General features: G+C 35.6%; 1 protein-coding gene across 2 annotated transcripts in view; it reads right to left on the reverse strand.

The window, feature by feature from the left end:
* LOC148948449 (uncharacterized) overlaps positions 1-3,713 on the reverse strand; it is a 128,806-nt gene extending 125,093 nt beyond the window's left edge. Inside the window, exon 1 of one of the 2 annotated variants that reach the window (XM_089094371.1) lies at positions 3,624-3,713. The gene's annotated coding sequence lies outside the window, so the exon portion shown is untranslated. The remainder of the gene's footprint in view (positions 1-3,623) is intronic. The other variant, XM_089094373.1, reaches the window with a different exon arrangement.
* Positions 3,714-17,634: the final 13,921 nt, after the last annotated feature.

Here is a 17,634-nt window from a genome sequence, read left to right on the forward strand (position 1 = left end):
ATCCCCTGCAAGTGAAATAATTTTAATGAAAATCCCACTGTCAGATTCAGCGTAACAGAAAACCCTATTACATAGGTTTCAAGCTCATATCTGCAAAAATCTGCAACTTTGTATTTTTTGCCAGAGGAAAAATATACGAATATAGAAGTTAGCTACGTAAGTTAATTTGTAAATTACGTCATAACCAAATTTAGAAACATCCATTTAGCAAATGAAAAGTAAAATTATTATGCAAATTTTGTTTACTTATTCAATGACGGTGAGCCAAAATCAAAGCTGCATTAACTAAAAAACGATCAGAAATTAAAATAAAAAAAAACATGTTACTTAAAACGAACAGAAATTATTCCGTATATGAAAGGGGCTGTCCCCTCCTCAAAGCCTCGCTCTTTACGCTAAAGTTTGACTCTGTCTCACAACTTTATTTTTTAAAACAGTAAAAAACTTTAGCGTAAAGAATGAGGCTTTGAGGAGGGGACAGTCCCTTTCATATATCTGGAATAATTTCTGTTCGTTTTAAGTTTTAATGTCGCTCCTTACTTTCAGTTTAAAAAACTTGTTTTTTTTATTTAATCATCCCAAAGGCAAAGTTGTGTTACTTAACAACAGATCATATGCTGACAAACATGTTTTTCTCAAAATTTTGATCGGATGTCTTTAGAATAAAAAAAAAGAAGGCTAGTTGCCCTTCTGTCTTTTTGGTCACTTAGAAAGTGTGCTAGAGATTTTATTTGACGTCTGAATGAGCCATCTCCCGATCCTCTAGGACCTAAAAAAACATTACCCCTGAAAAAAAGCACACATCCGTGATCTTTTTGCTTGCAAAACTACAAAATTCTACATTTTTGCATATAGGGACCGGAAAATCAAGCAAATTTTTTTCAGGTCTGTAACTTTTGATGGGTAACATTAAATTTAGTGAATTTTGCATATTTGGAAGCAGCACAGAAAGCCAATTCTTTCAGTGTATTAAATAAAAAAAACAAGTTTTTTAAACTGAAAGTAAGGAGCGACATTAAAACTTAAAACGAACAGAAATTATTCCGTATATGAAAGGGGCTGTCCCCTCCTCAACGCCTCGCTCTTTACGCTAAAGTTTTTTATTGTTTTAAAAAATAAATTTGTTAGACAGAGTCAAACTTTTGCGTAAAGAGCGAGGCGTTGAGGAGGGGACAGTCCCTTTCATATACGGAATAATTTCTGTTCGTTTTAAGTTTTAATGTCGCTCCTTACTTTCAGTTTAAAAACTTTTTTTTTATTTAATTTCTGATCGTTTTTTAGTTAATGCAGCTTTTATTTGCATAAAAATTTTACTTTTCTTTTGCTAAATGGATGACTTTACAAATTAACTTACGTCAACTAACTTCTATATTCGTATATTTTCTTCTGGCAAAAAATACAAAGTTGCAGATTTTTGCAGATATGAGCTTGAAACCTATGCAATAGGTTTTCTGATACGCTGAATCTGACGGTGTGATTTTCATTAAAATTCTTTCACTTGTAGGGGATGTTTCCCCCGTTTAAAAAATCGAGTAAATTTTCTCAGGCTCGTAGCCTTTGATGAGTAATACTAAACTTAATAAAATTTATATATTTAGGATCAGCATTATAAACACATTCTTTTGATACATTTATTGACATCAAAATTCCGTTTTAAAAGTTTCGATTACTATTGAGCTGTATCGCTTGTTTTTTATTGTTTTTTTATTACGTATATGTTATTACGTATATGAAGGGGTTCTCCCCTTAGTGAATACCACGCTCTTTACGTTAAAAGTTAAAAAAAAATTTGATTCACAAACCCCTGAATCACAAAGGCCGTTTAATTAGAATAGATTGCTCTTTTGAAAGCACTAAAAAAAACTGTAGCGTAAAGAGCGAGGTATTGAATTGGGGGAGAATCCCCTCACATACTTTATAATTTCTGTTCCTTTTAAGTTTTAATATTTCTTCTTACATTTCAGTTGAAAAAACTTGTTTTTTTTTATTTAATTTCTGATCGTTTTTTAAATAATGCTTGGAAATCCGGTGCTCCCTTCATAGAAATGTCCCTTACCCCAAAGAAACATCCTCCACGGAAAGATTCTCCAGATTAGCACCCTCCTCTAGCCCACCCTCCAGAAAAAATCATTCCTGAAAATGTTTTTATACTTCACAATAAAAAATAAATCATTCTTGCAAGTCCGGTGCCCCCTTCATTGCCATTTCCCTTCCACCATGAAAACTTCCTTCATGAACAGATCCTCCAACATAACCACCGACCCACCCTTCCCTCCCACTACCAGAAAAAACCTCCTGAAAACTTCTGTATACTTCCCAATAACCAATACTATATGTTAACATTGGGTAAAGTTCATAACTTTTAGCCCTCCCTCTGGGAACTTCGGGGATTAAGTCAATCCTAAAAGACATATTTATCATATATTCGACCATGCTGAACAAAATGGCTGTCTCAAAATTTTGATCGGGTGACTTTGGGAAAAAAATAAGCATGGGAGGGGGCCTAGTTGCCCTCCATTTTTTTGGTCACTCTAAAAGGAAACTAGAACTTTTAATTTCCGTTTCAATGAGCCTTCCCACGATATTCTTTCAAAAGTAATGGGGATAAATTGAGTTGACAAAACCAGCACTTTTGATAATAACACATATGTAATAAATACATAGTGGGACCATAATTTTGTCACGAAATAGGTTCAGCTTTTCCTCTACATGAAAACTATAATATTTACGGAATCTCTGGTGCGACAGGGGGCGGTAAAATCTGCATTTGACCCTCCTCCCCCGAGGAAAACCTAAATCCAGCTATGCCTATAGTCCATGCAATAGCTTCATGATTTTGGTGACAGGCTAAGCCAGTTATTTTCAACATGGAGCACAGGCCCCACCGGTGGAGCATGGCAATCTTTTGGTGGGTAATGGACAGGTCGTGCATACTTTAGAGCCTTAATTTTGAAAAAAAAACATTTTTCACGCGATATGACATCGCATTCAAACGTATTTAAAGAACAAAAACATACATGATAGTATCGCAATGACGTTACAAGTTGTATAAAAAGTGTTGTATTCAGAGAATATTTTTCATTAGTAGCCTATAAAAATTACGGAGGACAACCCAAAAAAACATCAAATTAATGATCTTTAAGCGTCCTTCGGGTAAATACAAACATAATTTTGAACTTAAGAATTTAAATATCAGGAGCGGCCATCAGGATTTTAGAAATGCTTAGGTGGGGCCTGGCCCAGAATCAGTTGGGAACCACTGTGCTTGGCTTTGAAAATGGCTTAATTCGGCATGATAAAACAACTGTTGAATATAAAAGAGGGATAAAGAGTCCATAATATAATTCAAATCCACAAAATCAGGCAGCTCTTTTATATAGCTCAGGGCTAGGCCCATGTCCACTCCCTTTAGGGATGGCTGGGACACAATTTTGACGGCAGTGATTTTTATAATAGGAAAGGGTATTGACTAGAATATCAAATTCTGCTTTTTTCTGTCTGACTTCTAGCTTACAGCGGAAATGATTTAAATTTTGAGGTTCGATTTCCCTATCCCCAATTTCAAAAGTAGCATCCCCAATTTACATGTTAGCAAAAAGTCAAAAGCAAATCAAAATCTTTACCTTGCAGTATTTAATCCTTTTCCCTTACTTATAGAAATTAACAATCTTCAATTGCAAAGCAAAAATTAAGGATTGGTTTTTAAAGCTGGCTGTCTACTTTTCGGGTATGCAAGAATTTAACTTGGTATTTGTCGCCATCGGGAACACATTAATTATGACGCATCAAAGGTTGTTGAATCCAGAGAAACAATGAATTGGCTATACTATACAACATTAGCAATGATGATGAAGACGATATCGATTATCATCTGCTGTGAAAAAAGGACCCGGCAGAGATTAGCAGTTGGTGGCACAGTCAGAAGGGGGGGTGCTCCTGCAAAGCAAGTATTGAGCGATACCGAGAAACGTTGATTTACTGATTTTCATTTAAATAGTATTTCGGTCATACTATCGGTGTCGGACATCTTCAGGTAAGACATTATAAGGGATTAGCCCCCCCCTTCTAAGTATATCTAAATCAATTACTTAAAGGATTATTTACTCGTTTCAAACATTTTAATTAAATTACGTTTATTATTGGCTGGGGGATTTGTCTTCCTGGTTTTACGGCAATTTCTCTTGTAAATCATGTATTCTTTGTCATAATATACATCAAACACCAAGCTTTCCTAAAATGCTTAAATCCAAAAAAAAAATATTTTAATGTTCTTCAGTTTTCTTAATGCTCTTTAAGAGCAATTTCAAGATTTTCAAATATAAGAGCTTTTTCAAGCACAAAGCGCAGATATTGAAGAGGAAGGACGGAATAAAAAGTAATTGACAATGTCGGGCATTTGTTTGATACAGTAAAGCCATAAAAAGCACCAAATCTGAAGGCCTAGACTAGGGTCTCCTCGTCATACTTTCAAACTTTCTAAAAGACTGATGAAAAGTGCCTAGAAAACCTTAATTTCATCCTCAAAATCCTTAAAGGCCCCTGCATTTCTTGACTTTTGTCAAATCATAGGCAGCGCAATAGCGCTGCCTAAGTAAAGAACGATGTTGGCAAAATATATTTTTTTTGGACTTAGTCTAGGGTGCTTCGTATCGAAGGAGTGGTCGCAGAAACTTCAAAAAGTTTGAAGATGGTTTCAAAAGTTTGAATCTGGATTTCCAGATTTTGTTGAGCGTAGTTGATTTCCAGATAAAAATATGTTTTTGAGGAGGAAAATCCCCCACAAACCTCAGGGCAAGGATTTTAGTTATGCCCTGGGGGCATATAAGAATGATGTTGACACAATGTATTATTTTTCCTTTAGACCTGGGCACTTCGTATCGAAGAAGTTTTCGTAGAAACTGCGAAAAGGGCTCATTCAATTGGAAATTGGAGTGGCTTGTTCCCTTTTTAATAGTCGAAAGTGATTGGAAAGCAACTAACACCCCTTCCAGTCCCACCATTTCTCGAAACACATCCAATCAAAATTTTGACATAGCCCTTTTGTTCAGCGTAGCTGATTTCCAGATAGTAATTATGTTTTTGAGAAGGACACTTCCCTACAGCCCTCAGGGCAAGGGTTGTAAGTTATATCCTGGGGGCATATAAGGTTTTTATAGAAAACTTTGTCGTAGGAACTACAAAAAGGGCTGATTAAATTTCAAATTCAAAGAGATTGTGCCCTTTTTAATAGTCGAAAGTGATTGGAGGGTAGCAAATCCCCCTCTCTCGGCCACCTTTTCCCCTAGCACATCTATTTAAAAATTTTATATAGCCATTTTGTTCAACGTAGTTTTAAGTTCTGGAAATTAGGTCTTTGAGGATGACAACCCCCCCACATCCCTCAGGGCAAGGGTGTAAATTAGGCCCTGGGGGCATAACCTCAAAAAGGACTCATTCGATTGAAAATTCAAATGGCTAGTGCCTTCTTAATATTCAAAAGTGACTGGAAGGCAACTAACACCCCTTCCACGCCCACCATTTCCCCAAATACATCCAATCAAAATTTTGAGATAGCCATTTTCTTCGGCGTAGTTGAAAGTTCTGGAAATTAGGTATTTGAGGATGACAACCCTCCCCCCCCCCACAGCCCACATGGCAAGGGTTGTAAAGTTATGCCCGGGGGGCATATAAGGTTTTTTATGGAAAGCGTTGTCGTAGAAACTTCAAAAAGAGCTCATTTGGTTGGAAATTGAAATGTCTAGTGCCCTTTTTAATAGTTGAAAGTTATTGGAAGGCAAATAACACCCCTTCCACGCCCACCATTTATCCAAACACATCCAATCAATATTTTGAGATAGGCATTTTGTTCAAAGTAGTTGAAAGGTCCGAAAATTATATCTAAGAGGATGATACTCCCCACACAGCCCTCAGGGTAAGGGTTGTAAGGGTAAAGGTTGTATGCCCTGGGGGCATATAAGGTTTTTATTGAAAGCTTTGTCGTAGAAACTTGAAAAAGGGCTCATTCGATTGGAAATTCAAAGGGCTAGGGCACTTTAATAGTCAAAAGTTATGTGAGGGCTACTAATCCCCTCTTACAACCACCTTTTCCCCAGACACATCCAATCAAAATTGTTAGACAGCCGTTTTGTTCAACGTAGTTAAAAGTTTTAGAAATTACGTCTTTAAGGATGATAAGCCCAGCAGAGCTCTCGGGGCAAGGGTTGTAAGTTATGTCCTGGGGGCATATAAGGTTTTTATAGATAATGATGTTTTAGAAACTTCAAAAAGGGCTCATTCGATTGGAAACTAGAAGGGCTTGTGCCCTTTTTAATAGTCGGAAGTGATGGGAGGATAACTCACACCCCTCTCACACCCATCATTTCACTAGACACATCCAATAAAAATTTTGAGACAGCCATTTTGTTGGACGTATTCGAGGAGTCGGGAAACTATGTTTTTGAGGATGACACTCCCCCACAACCCTCAAGGCAAAGCTCGTGCCCTTTTTGACAGTCGAAAGTGATTGGATGGCAAGTAACCCCCCTCTCACGCCCACCAGTTCCCCAAACACATCCAATCAAAATTTGAGATAGCTTTTTTGTTCAACCTAGATGAAAGGTCCGGAAATTATATCTTTGAGGATGACAACCCGCTCGAAGCCATCAGGGCAAGGGTTGTAATTTATGCCCTGGGGGAATATAAGGTGTTTATAGAAAGTGTTGTTGTAGAAACTCAAAAGGGGTTCATTCGATTGTAAATTGAAAGGGGTAGTACCCCTCTTGATAGTCGAAAATGATTGGAAGGCTTGGCATTTTTATAGTAAAGATCGATGCGGGTACAGTGTCTTATTATTTTTTTTTTTTTTTTTTTTTTTTTTTTTTTATACCAGGACCCTTCATATCGAAGGAGTTGTCTTACGAACTTCGAAAACGGCTCTTTTGATTAAAAATAGAAAGGGCTAGTGCCCTTTTTAATAGTCGAAAATGATTGGAGGGCAAATAGTCCCCCTCCCTCGCCCACCCTCCCATTTGCCCATTATGTTTAAAACTAAATGTTGCCTTAAGATTAAAGCAAAATGCACTGTGTTAATGCTAATTCCATATAAGGCATCTGAACAGTATCCCAAGAACGACTGAGGGTATTATGTTCAAACTTTCGGGGCTACTTCTGCTCTTAAAATTTAACCAAATCAAAATACCGTAAGTGTATCCAGGCTATCAAAGAAAGTAAACAGATTTGTTTTTGCGAATGGTATCAAGTTTTCTATTTCAGGTCAACTAGAGGAGGTATGAAACTAAACTATACACTACTATTTGTGTCCAGATTTTTAAAAGGGTGTATGTTGTTAAATATTGCTGAAAATTTTTCTCCAGTTTATAAATAGCAGACCAAACTATAAAGTCTTAAAAAAACGAAAAAAAATTAAAGAATTATTTTCTTTTTCCCTGAAAAGACTATGTCATTATAAAACGAAGAGAAATTAATAAAAAAAAAATTTTCCACAAATTAAGTTTTTCAAAGAGAAGTAAAGAACTCCATTAAACCAAAAATTAGCAAAAATCAAATCAAATAATCTATTAGCCTAAGCGTGAAACTACCACAAATCAGCATCGATAAATAAACGAAACCCAAAACCAACAGAAATTTCAATAAATAATTAACATATATATATATATATATATATATATATATATATATATATATATATATATATATATATAGAGAGAGAGAGAGAGAGAGAGAGAGAGAGAGAGAGAGAGAGAGAGAGAGAGAGAGAGAGAGAGAGAGAGAGAGAGAGAGAGAGAGAGAGAGAGAGAGAGAGAGAGAGAGAGAGAGAGAGAGAGAGAGAGAGAGAGATATATATATATATATATATATATATATATATATATATATATATATATATATATATATATATATATATATATATTATATATATATATATATATATATATATATATATATATATATATATATATATATATATATATATATATTTATATATATATATATATATATATATATATATATATATATATATATATATATATATATATATATATATATATATATATATATATATATATATATATATATATATATATATATATATATATATATATATATATATATATATATATATATATATATATATATATATATATATATATATATATATATATATATATATATATATATATATATATATATATATATATATATATATATATATATATATATATATATATATGTGTGTGTGTGTGTGTGTGTGTGTGTGTGTGTGTGTGTGTGTGTGTGTGTGTGTGTGTGTGTGTGTGTGTGTGTGTGTGTGTGTGTGTGTGTGTGTGTGTGTGTGTGTGTGTGTGTGTGTGTGTGTGTGTGTGTGTATGTTAAGAATGGGTAACTTGCTTAAGTTACAGCGCTTGTCCCGAGGGTTGTGGGTGGTTGTGTCCAGGAGCGTCCCGAGGGGTGACGGGGAGGGCCCTCCCCCAACTTTTTTGGCATTCGGAAAAAAATTTAGAAGGCGGAAATTTCGGCAGAAATTTCGCAAAATCGGCAGAAATTTAGCAAAATTCTTAATTTCTGCAGAAAGCTAGGCATAAATCAGGTAGGAATTCGGTAAAATTTATAAAGATCGCCCCTCTCCCCCCAATAAAATGAGCCTCAGGACGCCCCTGGTTATGCCATCCATAAAGGCAGAATTGTTGGATATTTCAACTATGCTAAACAAAAATGGCTATCTCAAAATTTTAATGGGATGTATTTAGGGGAAAGGGCGTGGAAAGTGGTTACCCTCCGATCGCTTTTGACTCTTAAAAAAAGCGCTAGAAGTTTCAATTTCCAATCAATTGAGCCCCTTCCAAAGTTTATTGGAAGTTTACTAAAATGCGGTAAAATCAAACAGTTCGAGGTAACGAACTGTAAGTAAGGAGCAACCCGGCTCAATGGTAACCGAAACTCTAGAAAACGGGTTTTTGATACCAATAGATATATCAAAAGAATCAGATTTCAATGCTGATTTCAAATATATAAGTTTCATTATCCCCATCAAGTATCATCATTATACCCATCAAAAGTTACGCGCCTGAGAAAATTTGGCTGATTTTCAAAAAAAAGTGGAAAGACCCCCTAAAAGTTAGAGAACCTTAATGAAAATCACACCATCATATTCAGTGTATCAGAGAACCCTACTGTAGAGTTTTCAAGCTCCTATCTGCAAAAATGTGGAATTTTTATTTTTTGCTAGAAGAAAGATCATGGATGCGTGTTTCTTTTTTTTTTTGTCTTTTTCCCAGGGGTGATCGTATCGACCCAGTGATCCTAGAATATCGCGAGAGAGCTCATTCGAACGCAAATTAAAAGCTCTAGTGCTCTTTTTAAGTGACCAAAAAAATGGAGGGCAGCTAGGCCCCCTCCCACACTTATTTTTTTCCCAAAGTCACCCGATCAAAATTTTGAGATAGCCATTTTGTTCAGCATGGTCGAAAATATGATAAATATGTCTTTTAGGATGACTAAATCCCCGAAGTTCCCAGAGGGAGGGCTAAAAGTTATGAACTTTACCCAATGTTAACATATAGTATTGGTTATTGGGAAGTATACAGAAGTTTTCAGGAGGTTTTTTCTGGTAGTGGGAGGGAAGGGTGGGTCGGTGGTTATGTTGGAGGATCTGTTCATGAAGGAAGTTTTCATGGGGGACGGGAAATTGCCATGAAGGGGCGCCGGACTTGCCAGCATTATTTATTGGTTATTGGGAAGTATTCAACCATTTACAGGAAGGATTTTTTCTGGGGGGGGAGCGCTAGAGGCGGGGGTTACTCTGGAGAATATTGACGTAGAGGATGATTCTTTGGGGTAAGGAACATTTCTATGAAGGGGGTGCCGGATTTCCAAACATTATTTAAAAAACGATCAGAAATTAAATAAAACAAAAAAAAACAAGTTTCTTCAACTGAAATGTAAGAAGTAATATTAGAACTTAAAACGAACAGAAATTATAACGTATGTGAGGGGGTTCTCCCCCAAGTCAATACCTCGCTCTTTACGCTACAGTTTTTTTAGTCGCTTTCAAAAGAGCTATCTATTCTAATTAAGCGGCCTTGGCGTTTCAGGGGTTTGTGAATCAAATTTTTTTTTTAACTTTTAACGTAAAGAGCGTGGTATTGACTAGGGGGAGAACCCACTCATATACATAATAACATATACATAATACAAAAAACAATCGATTCGGCTCAATAGTAAGCGAAACTTTTAAAAACAGAATTTTGATGTCAATAAATGTATCACAAGAATGTGTTTATAATGCTGATTCTAAATATATAAATTTTATTAAGTTTAGTATTACTCATTAAAGGCTACGAGCCTGAGAAAATTTACTCAAATTTTTTAAAGAGGGGGAAACATCCCCTACAAGTGAAAGGATTTTAATGAAAATCACACCGTCAGATTCAGCGTATCAGAAAACCCTGTTACATAGGTTTCAAGCTCATATCTGCAAAAATCTGCAACTTTGTATTTTTTGGCAGAAGAAAAATATACGAATATAGAAGTTAGTTACGTAAGTTAATTTGTAAAGACATCTATTTAGCAAAAGAAAAGTAAAATTTTTATCGAAATAAAAGCTGCATTAACTAAAAAACGATCAGAAATTAAATAAAAAAAATAAGTTTTTTAAAGTGAAAGTAAGGAGCGACATTAAAACTTAAAACGAACAGAAATTATTCCGTATATGAAAGGGGCTGTCCCCTCCTCAACGCCTCGCTCTTTACGCTAAAGTTTGACTCTGTCACACAACTTTATTTTTTAAAACAGTAAAAAAAATTAGCGTAAAGAGTGAGGCGTTGAGGAGGGGACAACCCCTTTCATATACGGAATAATTTCTGTTCGTTTTAAGTTTTAATGTCGCTCCTTACTTTCAGTTTAAAAAACTTGTTTTGTTTATTTAATAATAAATAGGAATACATTGAAGCCTTATTCTTTACCACAGATAAAGCTAAAGTGTTGTTTCTGATATCATTCCTTCAGGCCATATTTGGAAACATTTCTTGACATATAATTCGTCTTGATATGTTCCAGATTCAAGAATCTGGCACATGGATCTGGTAATGGTTCAGCCCAAATTTAACAAGTCAATTTTTAAAAAGTACTATCTTAAGCGTCGAAAGAGAATAATTTGGTATAAGCAACTGGTCTTCAGTTTTGTCTGCAGAAAAAGACTTTACTTGTGATTAATTAAAAAAACTTTTTCCACAAATAAGCTTTTCAAAGAAAAGTAAAGAACTCCATCAAACCAAAAATAAGCAACAATAAAATCAAATAATCTACCAAGCGTGAAACTACCACAAATCAGCATCGATAAATAAATGAAACCCAAAGCGAACAGAATCTACAATAAATAACCGAGTCAAACTCAAAACGAGCAGAAATTATCATGTGTAGGGCTCAAAACCCCTATGCCTTCCCAAGGCCAGAACAAAATTTGCACTTTACTAAAAAAAATATAAATATTTTTTCTTTTATAACTTTAATAAATCAAATAATTTTAACATTTTGATTACTAAATATCAGTCTATGCATATTAAACTGACAATGCACATTCATTTGCATTTTTCAGTAATGTGCAAATTTTGTTCTGGCCTTGGGAAGGAATAGGGGTTTTGCGCCCAACTTATGTTAATTTTTTTTGGAGGGGGTTTTATTAAAAAAAAATTCGGGGGGGCCTACACAAAAAAAATTCAAAAAAAGCATACAAAATTTGTTTATATTCATTTTTGTTACGTTTTTACGAGTCAGACAAACATTTCGGGGGGCGGGGTCAAACCCCCCTAACCCCCCACTCTGGGTACGGCCTTGCCAAGGGCAAAAAAGCATACTATGTGCATGCTAGTTGTCAAAAGGGAATCTCAGCAACATACAAGGAACGGCTTAGGGAAAGTTGAAACTTTCAGGATACGTTAAGGAGATATTGAAGGGCAATTGGAGGGCAACACCCCCCCCCCCCCTTCATTGCCCTTTTATAAAGTACCGTCCTCTAAGCACTAATTAAAATCTCGAAAATATCATTTTGTTCAAAATAGTAAAGAAATCAATAAGTATGTCTCCAGGTATACAATGCCCGCCTATAGCCCCGGGGCAAGGATTGGAAATTATGGAATTTGCCTATTGTTACATGCAAGTTTTACAATAAGAAAAAAGGTGAACGTTTGATTCTATATTTGTCTGAAAAGCCTAATGGTATTAAGGTGAAACTTTGGTGAACATTAAGGGGTATGCACGTTCAGTTTATCAAAAAGGTATATCCAGAAAATTTTAAGAACAGCTAAGGATAGATAGATATTTATTGCAAAATGAAAGCCTCTTTGGGCCATGGTGAAAAAAAGAAAGAAAAAAAACCTGCACAAACAATTATAACACATGATAATAACACACATAACGATAAAACACATGGTACATAGCAGTAACAATTAAATAACATAATAACTACAAAAACAGAAACATAACAAACATAGCAGTACACATAACAGATATTAGATATTTATTGCTCTAAAGACACAAGGGCCATAGCTATAAAAAATAACAAACAAATATTAAGTTGAAACTTTTTTTGTTTATTCAGTAAACATCTTTCTATATCAAAATAGCAATTCTCCATAAGCAAGCTTTTTAATTCCAACTTTTCAAATAAAAGCACGAAAGATAACAATGTATATTCAAAAGAAACACATTTGCACAGCAGCAGCAAAAAAATAAATCATTGCCCTTTTAAAACTCACTGTACAATATCTGCTTTAGACATTTTAAAAGATGGTGATACCCGGCAGACACAACCCCCGAGCATATACTTTGTTTATTCAATAAACATCTTTCTGTACCAGAATTACAATTCTCAGTAGGTATACTTTTAAAATTCAATAGTTGTCATGAAAGTACGAAAGTACGAAATTCGTACAACGAATATTTGCACAAAAAACAGTAATTGTACTTCTAAGACACTGTGCAGCATCTGCTTTGGATATTATTAAGAAGAATGTTATTACAGAGGATCTCCTCCAGTGTAGCAGCGGTACAGCGGTGACAGGGCGAATTCCACCCCAGGACCGACACGATGGTGGCTGGTCTGAGGCTATGACCACCCTGGGCCGGCAGAGAGAGTAACCCTCCCCCTCCGTGAGAAATAGATTCATTCTAATTTGTTGACGTAAAGATGTTCTCTAACTTTAACTCATCCATCTCGACTTGAAATTAGATATTGACCAACAATCAATACAAACAAACACCTTGTCTCAAGTGGGTTTCATGGCACTTTTTTCAATTTTGACAGTGTAACTTTTATAATTCAATGAACAAATTGCCATTGTTTTGTGTGAGGTATGGTGTTACCCTTCGCGTATTCGCGATATTCATACATTTCGAAATTTTCACTAACATAGAGAGTGGGCACACCCTTGCACCACTTTCTTATCTCCTCATTGTGTGTTAGTACAAAGTAGACGTAAGGGCTCTCAAACACACATTTGGAAATAAATTCACCAAGGTTTCTGACTTAAAATACCCCAGTTTATCCGGCATGCGCAGGGTTGCCACCCGGTGAAAAAAAAATCACTAGATTCTTGAAAAAATGGAAAATTATGCTCTTTATCATTGTAATTAATAATTGTTCTGTTTCTTTACCATTATCTATACAGGCGCACCTATAGAAAGGGGGATATGATTACCCGCCTAGATGTGGAAAAATACCTTTACATTAACGTTTTTTTTTCTCAAGCGAAAATTGCCCTTGAAATTTTGAAAAATGCCTCTTTCCATCTTTGTGCACAGAATAGAACAAAATCCTTGCTTCCTTCCTGTGTTTTCTGGAAGTAGTACCATTGGCTTATAGCCCAATCACTGAAAATTGGTTATTGGTGATCTAATCGAAATATTTGCTTTCTATTTTTATTTTTTATTTTCCTTGTTGATTGAAAATCTCAGTTTTTTCCCGGAAAAATATAGAAACTATTTTCTTTTTACTCTAGTTGAGCTGGTATAATTACTGGAACGCCAGCGAAAATTTTGAAAATGGCCTTTTTGTATTTTCATGGAAAAAAATCTATCCCACCCTTCACAGATTTCCATAAGCGTCGGTTTTATTGCTTCTTAAATAAAAAAAAGAGGTACTTGTTAAGCATACAGACCACACCCAAGAAGTAACCCGACAGGCTTCTTTTTGTTTAAATATGGATCGTGTCTTTTTTTACTTGGTTGCAGCCACCGGAGCTATCGTTGGGGCTGCAGCTACCACTGCAACCACAACTACTCTCTTTAAGTGAGAAATAGTTTCCAAACAACATATATATAGATGTATGTATGCTTTTTCCCAAAAACAGATCCACATTTGTTTTTAAATCAGCATACTGAAGTTTTTTTACCTGGAAAATAAACTAAAACAGTGACAAATTTCGGAAATTTGTTTAGAGCCTTAATTTTGGGGAAAAAATTCATCCGAGTGACGTTTTTAATATATAGCCTCCATTTAAAGAGCAAAATTTAGATCATTTTTTCTTAGGGATGGTCGTATCGATTTTTGAATCTATTCTTAGTTAGAATAGTAGCGAAAAATCTTCCATTTCAATGCCATTTTATATACACTGCACGCAGAAAAAGCCCATTGCGTTTTCCTAGTTGGAATAGCAAAAGACGAACCACAGGGAATCAGGTAGCGAAGTAAGTCAAATATGACATCATACCCCAGAGAAATAGCCCCAAACTAGACCCTCTGAATTTTGAGTGACTCTACTGCCTTATTCTCTGGGGCTCATTCATTACTAGAAATCGCTCTTTGTTAGTGTTTAGTTCTTTTCTTTAATAGATTTTTGGTTTGGTCTTTCCTAGGTTCATGGTTTGTTTTTTGCTATATTTGTGTTTGTTCTTTACTAAATTTACTTTTTACGTCATTTATGGCTAAAGCTTACAACTATCATTGTCTAGCAAATAAAAATGCACCTATTCATCAAATTTTGTTTCAAATATGTTTTTGTTAATTACCAAAGCATGTAGATGTAGCAGATTACTTTAAAATGAGCTCTTTGTGGGCTCTCTATGATGTTCCAGTACCTCGCTAGCTGCGAGGGAAGAAAAACTAAAAAAGGACTCTTCCTATGGAGAAAAATTGACTTCTCTTGTTTTTCACGCCTATGGATTTTCTTTTATGCTCAAGCCAAGAAATTGTAAGTTTCTTATATAAGCTCAATGGTGTGAAATCAGTATGGATGATATTTTACTAGGTTGTCCATCACGGTTGCAGCGGTAGCTGTCACCTAGTAAAGAATGAAAAGATAAGATCATGGTTGCAGTTATAGCTGCAACTAGTAAAGCCGCAGTGATAGCTGCAACTAGTAGTAAGAAAATTATATTCAAAAGTGGCTCTGGCTAGCGGAAATGCTAAATCTATGTTTTAAGTAGATAATATTAAATAACAAACACCTAAAAAATCATGGTATTAAAAAGGAAAAAAATATTAGTAACAACTAAAAAAAGAATATTAAACGTGAGTATAGATATTAAGAACGAGATAGATAATACAAGTGAATAACCTTAATAAAATTATAAGAGCAAAATAAAATCTGTAACGGGTGAATTTTTTTTCCTGTGAGTTCCTTCAAATAAATAATCAAATATACTGCGGTAAATCAAGGGGATTGCTGTAAGTCATGGGTCAGCAAACCGCAGCAAACGGGCCACATGCGGTTCACGAGGAGTGTTGGTGTGGCTCACAAGACCCTTGCCGCAACACACCTGACGGACCATATTACTCACCATAACAATACCCAACGAAGTGAAAGAGGGTGCCATCTAGCACTCTTCCATATATAATTCTCAGAAGAATCTGTGAACTTCATCTAGCACAGTTAGTTTGATTTTCAACTATCCAGTCAAGACCAATTGTTTTGGTATGTTACAATTTTTATTCTTGAGCAAGCCTTTCTCAAAGTTTGGAAAATACACTACCAAAAATACTTTGTGTTAGGAATTTCTTTGTTTATTCTTTTTTAGTTCAATAAACTTTAGTGTTGGGGGCACCAAATGAATGCCAAATCGTCTGTTCACGCTATGTGGCCATCATGGGGCGAAACCTTCAGAAGAAAAAAACAACGATTGATCTTGCAGATTGTTGTCATCTGGTATATAGTGGGACGGGAAAATATGATACACACTGGGACATTTCCCAGCATGTATCAGATTAAACCCATCTACAAAATCGAGGGTAATTTTGTTTCAAAAAGGCTAAAGTACATCCAGGTTGTCAAAGGAGCATAAATACAATATCTCAGGAACAGAATAGGTATTAAGTTTCCACGTTCAGAGAAACCAGAGGGGTGGGGGGGGAGGGTAAACTAAATCAAAAGATAGAATACATATCCAGATTATCAAAAGGATGTATCTGCAATATTCCAGGAAAAAAGTGGGTATGTTGGAACTTTCAGAGCATATTATTGGGGATGTTGAACTAAATCAAAAGACTCTATGTCCGTCGGAGCTTGTCATAAGGGCAGATTACGGCATCTTAGGAACAGATAAACGTATTAAGTTGAAACTTATGGACCTCTTGAGGGGGATTTATAACTAAATATGGATAGTGAAATGGTCTATCTACAATATATATGGGATGGCTAATGACATTAAGAAGAAACTATCTAGGAATATTGTCAAGTATATTGAACAAAACCAATATGTACTCTTATATGTAGGTTGATGAAACGGCATGTGAAAATTATCTGAAAAACAGCTGAAACCAATAAATTGGACCTTTGAGGGCTACTATAACTACTACTTATGCAATGAGTACCACTGCTATTGTGACTTTTTCAAACTGTGACTGCTTTTAACTGTTTGAATTTGTGACTACTTGCAACTGTAAATACTCGTGAATGTGACTGATTGCGACTGGGACCCCCAACTAATTGTAACTACAATTGCCAGTGCATATGACTTTGACTGCATCAACTACTTTGCTATAGCAAACAACAAGACAATCCCTCAGAACTAGAGCAATGCCAAAAAGACAGGGATGGACTCGCTGGTAGGCGTTCGAGCTTATAATCCACAACTCTTACTGCACAAGCTTGAACCCACAAGCTTGGGGTATATAACGAGCTTTAACAGAGTCAACATTGAACAGTTCTTCTCAAGCCTGAAGTCGGTTCTAGAAAAGCTTCCTTTTAATGCAAGTAACATATACAATTGTGACGAAATTTGTTCCTACTATAGTGTTTAGGGAGAGGAGTCAGATGATATTGTGCAAGGCCCCAACATCAGAGAGAGCTGTTCTTGTGACCATGGTGGTGACTGTTTCTGCAAGTAGTCAGTATTTACTACTACTACTACTAACAACTCATCGCAGCACCAAGCCGCCTGAGGCCAACACAGCAACGCACGCTCCTCCTCCACACCGATCTATTCAAAGCCTCCCTTTTTACACCCACCCACGAAGTTCCCATTTCCTTTAAATCTTTCTTCATGACGTCCTCCCAACCCAGACGGGGACGACCTGCTTTCCGTTTAGCCCTAGATGGTTGGCCGAAAAGAACAATCTTCGGCAATCTGTCATCCTTCATCCGAACAACACCTTAATTTATATTTCTAAGGAAAATTTTTCAGCCTCACATGCTAACTGGT

The sequence above is a fragment of the Artemia sp. Qi Xiang Cuo genome, chromosome 9 (genome assembly GCF_049724085.1).
Source record: "Artemia sp. Qi Xiang Cuo chromosome 9, ASM4972408v1, whole genome shotgun sequence".
In the NCBI taxonomy this organism is placed as follows: Eukaryota; Metazoa; Arthropoda; class Branchiopoda; order Anostraca; family Artemiidae; genus Artemia; species Artemia sp. Qi Xiang Cuo.